At 32.8% G+C, this 7,146-nt stretch overlaps 1 long non-coding RNA gene across 2 annotated transcripts; it reads right to left on the bottom strand.

Annotated features, from left to right (window-relative positions):
- Positions 1-1,393: 1,393 nt before the first annotated feature.
- On the bottom strand, positions 1,394-5,361 carry LOC129874427 (uncharacterized). 2 transcript variants are annotated; one of them, XR_008762885.1, is made up of 8 exons: positions 4,687-5,361; positions 4,439-4,606; positions 4,013-4,291; positions 3,660-3,936; positions 3,162-3,221; positions 2,719-2,937; positions 1,915-2,340; positions 1,394-1,647 (listed from the first exon to the last, which is right to left on the bottom strand). It is a non-coding gene; the product is annotated as an uncharacterized LOC129874427 (long non-coding RNA). The 2 variants fall into 2 exon arrangements; XR_008762884.1 differs by lacking the exons at positions 1,394-1,647; positions 1,915-2,340 and having other exon boundaries at positions 2,350-2,937; positions 4,687-5,359.
- Positions 5,362-7,146: the final 1,785 nt, after the last annotated feature.

Raw genomic sequence — 7,146 nt, 5'->3', positions numbered from 1 at the left:
TGTATCACTCTTCTATATAGTAGAAAAATTTATTGCAAACAGAGACATTTCTACTATTCGCCACATGCATAAATCATCTCTGCCTCATTTTTCGCATCTCGTCCATCATGAAATCTATTATCCTAATTTTAACACTTCTAATATGGCACACATTCATTTAAACATTCTCTATTAAATTCATTTTGTGAACGTGTGATATTTTAATTGACCAACACTCTATCCATACAACAAAGTCCATCTAACCATACTCAATAATCAAAAATCATTTTCCCTTTTTTAAGGTGAATGAAGGGAAAATAATGAGGAAGAAACTGAGAAAATTGAGTTGTAGGTGACAAATTGACCTAGTCCAAGTCAAAATACTTTTAATTAGGTGATTAGGTTAAATGGGGTAAAATGTAATTTTTAAAACTTGTTAATCTTTTTTAAAATATAATAGTCTCAAACTCTTTTTTCAAATATATTCAACTTCTTGTCAGTTGGGACTTTTCTTCTCTTCTCCAACTTCTTCTTCAATCCTCGCATCTCTGCACTCTCTCAAAACTATTTTCTCTTCTTAATGTCTATTTCTTTCTAGTTTTTCTTCTCCTTTCATCTCTGTCAATCTTGTCGCCGTCATTGTCCTCCCCTATCACTGTTAGGGTTTCAATTTTTAAAGGTAAATTCTCTTATTTTCTCTTTATTGTTAGGGTTTTTTGTTTTTAAAGTGAAAATGGTTATTTAGGTTTAAATAGAAGAAGAGCCTAAATTTCAAATATTTATGCGTCTGAAAGTTCCTTTGGCTTCAACCTGAAGGATAGATCGAGAATTTTCCTATTCATCCAACCAAGTAGTCTGGAAAAAAAATTGGAAAAGAAAAGGAAAATAGTTTCCAAAGAGAAAAAGCTGAAAAACTAGCAACTGCTTTACGGAACTGAAGAGATTATAATATTCTGTGGACTTACTCTAATAACAATTGAATGGAAGCAAGTTAAAGATTAAAGAACAATTCACTTGAAATGTTAACGTGGCTGTCTTAGAGATCAATGTAGTTCATAAAAATAGAATTTGGAACTTACATTCCTCTCATGAATAAGTTGCAATAAATTCATCTTGGAATGGAAAATTACAACAGAACAAGACAAATGAAGAGCTACCAAAGCTAATCAAGAACTCGACTTTGATAATGCAGATGCAACTGAAGAGTTAATTCGAGAAGATCTTCAGTTTTTCAATAGAGAAATTGCTAACTCCAATAACTCTAGTTTCCCAAAAATCATAAAGTTCTTTTGTTACTTACCATGTGCTAAGTATATCTGTTGGACTCAAGTTTTCAGGTTTAAAGTTAGTGACAATATTTTTCAAACCTATGGAAAATAAAAATGTAAGAAAAGCACAAGTTTAACAACTCATTGAATGCCCATTGTGATGAGTACTTATTTTTAAGACATATTAATTGAAAGTAATAGCGCCAATTAATAGAGCTTCAGGGAGCACTTCTACAGGTGTAAGATCTAATATTTTATAGGTATCTACATGAAGTCAATTATCACAAACAGTAGCATATGCAAATCTCTGTACACTATTCACAACATAAAGATCAAATGTAGTCAAGTTGCAACTTTGTTAAATTCCATTGGTACATCTTCAGAATCATGATCAATGCACCTACACAAATTCATACATCATAATCATGAATATCTTTAAACCCAAAGAACGATAAAAGTTATTGGTGAAAGAACCAGATATCACCAACAAAGCAACTGTTTGAATGCATGTCATTTGAGTCAACTATGACACATAAGCATAAGAAGAATGCCAAGTTTAATTAGATTAAAGCAACAACCCTTCATTTTGGACCAAATTGATGCTAGAACAGCAAAGTTTTCACCATAATAACCAATGCAAACAGTTGCTACAAAGGAATAAACTTACCTGAGTGGTCAACAAATCTATAGCAAAATGGTGTTCAAACACATATCTATTAGGATCCTTAACATCTGCCTCTAATAGGGTCCTTTCTATCTTTCTGCCTATCATATCAGCAGCATACACAATTCGGTGATGGGAGTGGCCCCCTTCCCTGGCTAGATGCAGATTGCCATCCTCCCCATGATCGAACGAAGCACCCATAGCACCCAGTTCTCTAATTTTTCTCAGATCCTTCAGTACATAACCCGGAGAACGGAAATGCACTTTAAAAGAATGGAAAATTTAGAAGAGTAAACTAAAAACACTATTTTGGAGTAATAAATCAGTCATCTTGTAAGTTTCATTTAGAACATTAGTTGCATAAGAAGCACAACTATATGGACCAAGTTTTTCCCAACTGAGAAGAAGATATCAGTTGTGATGTCCTACCTACCACCAATCAAGCACAACATAAAACTTCCTTGAAGTCAGTATATATTTAACGAGGTAAACAAAGATAGAATAGAGCAAAGTAATTGGTGACCCTTAAAAAAGTGGTGCTGATTTAGGGAGTGCTAATGATACCTTTGTGTATTCTCATTTTAAAAAAAAAAACAGTACTATGGTACAAACTAAATGAAATCCCACTATCAAACCGAAAAAGACACAGGCTTATTTCCAGTTTTATTCTTATTTCTTCCTTCTTGCATGTCATCTTCACACTCTCTTCTCCAAATGTTCAAATACATAAGTAAATGATCTGAACCCTGAAGAATAGGGGTTTCACAGTTCTTCAACTTTCTTCAGTTTCAACTTTTAAGCACTTACATCAGAAGTTAGGAATAGGCATAGAGCCTTTCTTGTAGTATTGCTTTCTGGCACTTCAGCTTCAAATTGAAAACAAGCCTAACTGCCCCCATTGCTTTTACACTTTTCCGATTTTTGGGAGTTCTACATCCTGCAGCAAAAGCCGTCTAAACAGAAAGTTCCTTTGGCTTCAACCTGAAGGATAGATCGAGAACTTTCCTATTCATCCAACCAAGTAGTCTGGGAAAAAAATTGGAAAAGAAAAGGGAAATAGTTTCCAAAGAGAAAAAGCTGAAAAACTGGCAACTGCTTTACGGAACTGAAGACACTATAATATTCTGTGGACTTACTCTAATAACAATTGAATGGAAGCAAGTTAAAGATTAAAGAACAATTCACTTGAAATGTTAACGGGGCTGTCTTAGAGATCAATGTAGTTCATAAAAATAGAATTTGGAACTTACATTCCTCTCATGCATCGCCAATTCACCACCAGCATCACACCTTTTTGCAGAAAATTCTCCCTATAAAAATTTACTTATCATAATTTTTTAAGTTATGGTTTCAAGCTAAATACATTTCAAGAAATAAACTTCTAAAAGGAGAAATCTGTAAACTACAACGTTGAAAAGAAGAATTAGAAAAGGGGGATGGGATTAATCAAAAAAATCATTTTATGCTCCTCAATTCTCACTAACTCTCCAGCTCCGCCTATTTTCACGTCCTTAGAGGGAAGGGATGATCGACCAAAAGGAGAAATAGAAAGAATTATAAGTATTGTCCTGGTTCATCTCTTCCCTTTTTAAGTACAGTATCCCCATTGCACATGTTAAGCACAGTACTGCAAGCTTTGAGAAGCCCCGTCAAATTAGTACACTTATACTACTATTAGTTTATTATAAAAACACTAAGTGCATCTAGTATAATCACTCGCAAACTTATGCATAGTGAAATTAGGGTACCTTAAAAAGTAAATCGCTTGCTACTTAATGGAGAAGCTTCGCGTCGGAAACATTGAGAACTTGACCACCAATATATCCTTTTTCCAAGATGAACCTTGCACCGTACCAGATTGCCAAAGCATAGCTGGAGTACATAATAGCAAAATGTTTATGTAGCAAAATGCGACCCAAGACCTAATCTACTTGCCAGCCCTTCATTTGAACCTGAATGGTAATCTTTAATTAGGGACTCGTTATAGCTGGCCACAACTTGCTTCTCCCCTGTAAAAGATGCAGCCTGAGGAGGAAACAAGATACATCTCATCTACTGGTGGTTATTTTCTGAAAAGAAAGTGAAACAAAGATTGTTTTACCCCAATATAAATTTCATCAGAGCATGGGCATCACAATAATTTAAACTTATGACATGCCATTTTAAAGGAGCCAATTGTCTGTTCAACCACCGTTGCTGCCTTGGCATAAGCATCTTGTCCACGGGACACCATCCTAGATAGGATGAAGGACATCACTCCACCAAAGATGACAAGTAGAGGAATGATGGATAACATAACAAGTGTGAGAAGCCAGCCTTTGGTAAATGCAATGACAAAGCCCGCAAGGAATGTTGATGTCAGCTATACAAATTTCCCTACCTGCCACAGTTAAGGAAATAATATCAAGAATAGAAAGAGCAATCATATCCTCACAAAGGATCTTTTATGTAGAAAGTAAATTACTATGTAGTGGTTTCACAAAGAAGGGCTTAGTAGAGTAGCTTTTCAGCATGAGTACCTACTCACCCATGGCGTCTTGTATAAGAAGAGCATCACCAGACATCCGCCCCACCACCTCTCCCATATTGGTTTCCTTATCACAGAAAGCTAAATCTTGCCGCAAAATAGTTTTCAGATAGAGACTCCTTATTCGAGAAGGTTGTCTTTCACAAGAGATCATCCAACAAGGGACCTCTAAACAGCACTCATATTAATTTAACTTCAATAATAATTCAAAATTGCCTATGCTTAGTAAAGGCGGAATGAGAACTTACAAAAAAATGCAGCTGGCCACCATCCCAAAGCTAAGTAGACAAATCTCAATGAAACCTATATGAAATTACACAGATAATTAGAAGATCTCATTTTCAGGAGGGAACTACTCAATCAACAATAGATAAAATAAGGACTTAGAATATTTAAAAAATGTTCAAAGCATAACCCTGGAGACTACCCCAAGCACATCTTTGTTATTTTGATTTTGTCTGAAGGAGTCGGTCCATTATCCAAAAAGACTTGTCATAATGGGCAGGGACAATCCCCATTGCCGATAGTTGCAATAGTTTCAACGATCATCAAAACTAAATCAGTGGAATCAACAAAGGAGAAGAGCTAGTAAAAGGTAACTGTCTCTGTTTGTTTGGTCTTGTCCGCATCCTGTTGTCCTGAATTGTTTTCAGCCAGAATTTTCCCTCCTGATTATGAGGAGGTTTCATTGAGTCTTTTATTTCCCTTCAAACCGTTCCCTTCGGTCATAATTGTGCCATTGTTAAAGAGTAATTTTTTTTTGTCACAAAACCAATTTACACCTGCCGTGGCAGGCTAATACTCAGACCTGATTTATTCAGTAATTAGTAATAAGTCTCTGATTTATTCAGCTTGATGAAAGCAGAGTGAAAAAATAATCATGAACAAACCAACACCAATCCCCTTTAAAGTTGGTATCAACGAAGGAAACTATCATAATACAATGAATTTAGTTGTTTCTAAATAGGTTCATAAATTTCAAATTTTACCTAATAGATTATGATTTTTCTAGCTAAGACATTTTCTCAAACACCTGGTGAACGTCAGATATCTTTAAACAGGAAAACCTCACAAGAACGTACTTCTTCGCGATACTAAAACATGGGAAATTGGTGAAAGTAAAAAGTGGTGTCAATATATAGAAACAGATTAGAAGGAGAAATTAAGCCGCATAAACAATATATCAACTAACTAGAACCATATATGCAAGACCCACAAAGAAAGCATAAACACGGAAACAAGAAAAATAAAAAAAGAAGAAGAAGAGAGTTATCAAGAATATGCAAGAATGCAAGAAAGTGGATAAATTAAAAAGTGTGTTTTTCAATATATGAGAAAAAATTCTTGTTGTCAAGAATCATGGATATGGAGAGACCCCAACATGCAAGATTCCAGAGAAGCTCAAGATTCAGTTATCAAGAAAATTACTTGAAAAAACCCAGAAACACAAGACAATATTAAAGGCATAAGGGATGAATATTTACTTACTTGGAGCGGGCGGTATTATTCAAGGAAAATATCGACATTTTTTGAGACAACAAAGAAGAACAGACGTCGGTGTTATTGTAAATAAATGGCAATGTGGTGGTATATAAATAAGCTATGCTTCCAAATTAAATTCCTCCCCAAAATTTTTATTTTATTTAATACCTTTTCCAAATTATTTCTTTTTTATTTTTTTCGTTTCTTCTAATACAAAAAATATATTATATTTAGATTATTAATACTTTATTTATAGAATAACATTTACAAATGTACGTAGCTAAGTTGAAGAATCAATCAAAAGTGAATTAATTTAAAAATTAAATAATTTAACATTAATTAGATATTACAAAACTATAAATCGATAAATATAGGTAACATAGAAATATATGTAGAAGAAAAAGGAGCTCATCAAGCCACAATACGAAAAGCCGAAATTTCAACGATACAATTTAACTTAATCAGGGTCTTATTACCCCTTAAACTATTTTAAAATGAAATAAATACATCATAAAGGCTGACGCGGCACAGAGAGTGTGCACACTCCTATTAAGGCAAGTGATGAGTGACACATCATTTTTTAATTAGTAACTTTATATTTAGTTGGTACACATAATTATTGATATTATAACTTATATATATATATTTAATTATTTTCATTTTTTTTAATGTAAAATATTTATTTTAATTTCTTCTCCACTTTAATTTTTTTCTTTCATTATTTCTTATTTTTTTCACCTTTAATTTTTTTAAAAAACTTATGTGATTTTTTAAAAATAAAATAATTAAAAAGTATCCTTTATTTTTAACATTTTAATTTTTTTTATGTTTTATTTGAACTTTTTCTCTTATTTTGATATTCATACGAAATTAACCTATTTTAAATACAAGGCATTTGGAGTTAAATTTGAAATCAAATCAAAAGGCAAGACAAAAAAAATAAAATCAATAAAAAAAAAAGTTTAAATATAAGGAAAAAGATTATTTTTTTTACGTGTATTAACTTCAAGATAAAGAAAATAAGAAGATTTAAAAAGAATTAAAAAAATTTTAAAAAAATTAATTCTAAATTTATATATATATTTGCTGATGTGGCAAGCACATGTGTACAAATACATCCAACTTACTTAGTTGAAGGAGCCAAATCAGCACCAAAGGTGCACGAAAATAAAAAAAAAATGAGCTCACCAAGCCACAATGCAGAAAGCCAGAAAATTCAAAATAAC

Source organism: Solanum dulcamara, chromosome 11 (genome assembly GCF_947179165.1).
Source record: "Solanum dulcamara chromosome 11, daSolDulc1.2, whole genome shotgun sequence".
In the NCBI taxonomy this organism is placed as follows: Eukaryota; Viridiplantae; Streptophyta; class Magnoliopsida; order Solanales; family Solanaceae; genus Solanum; species Solanum dulcamara.
Note: the sequence above shows the minus strand (reverse complement) of the source record. Positions and strands in the feature narration are given on the sequence as shown.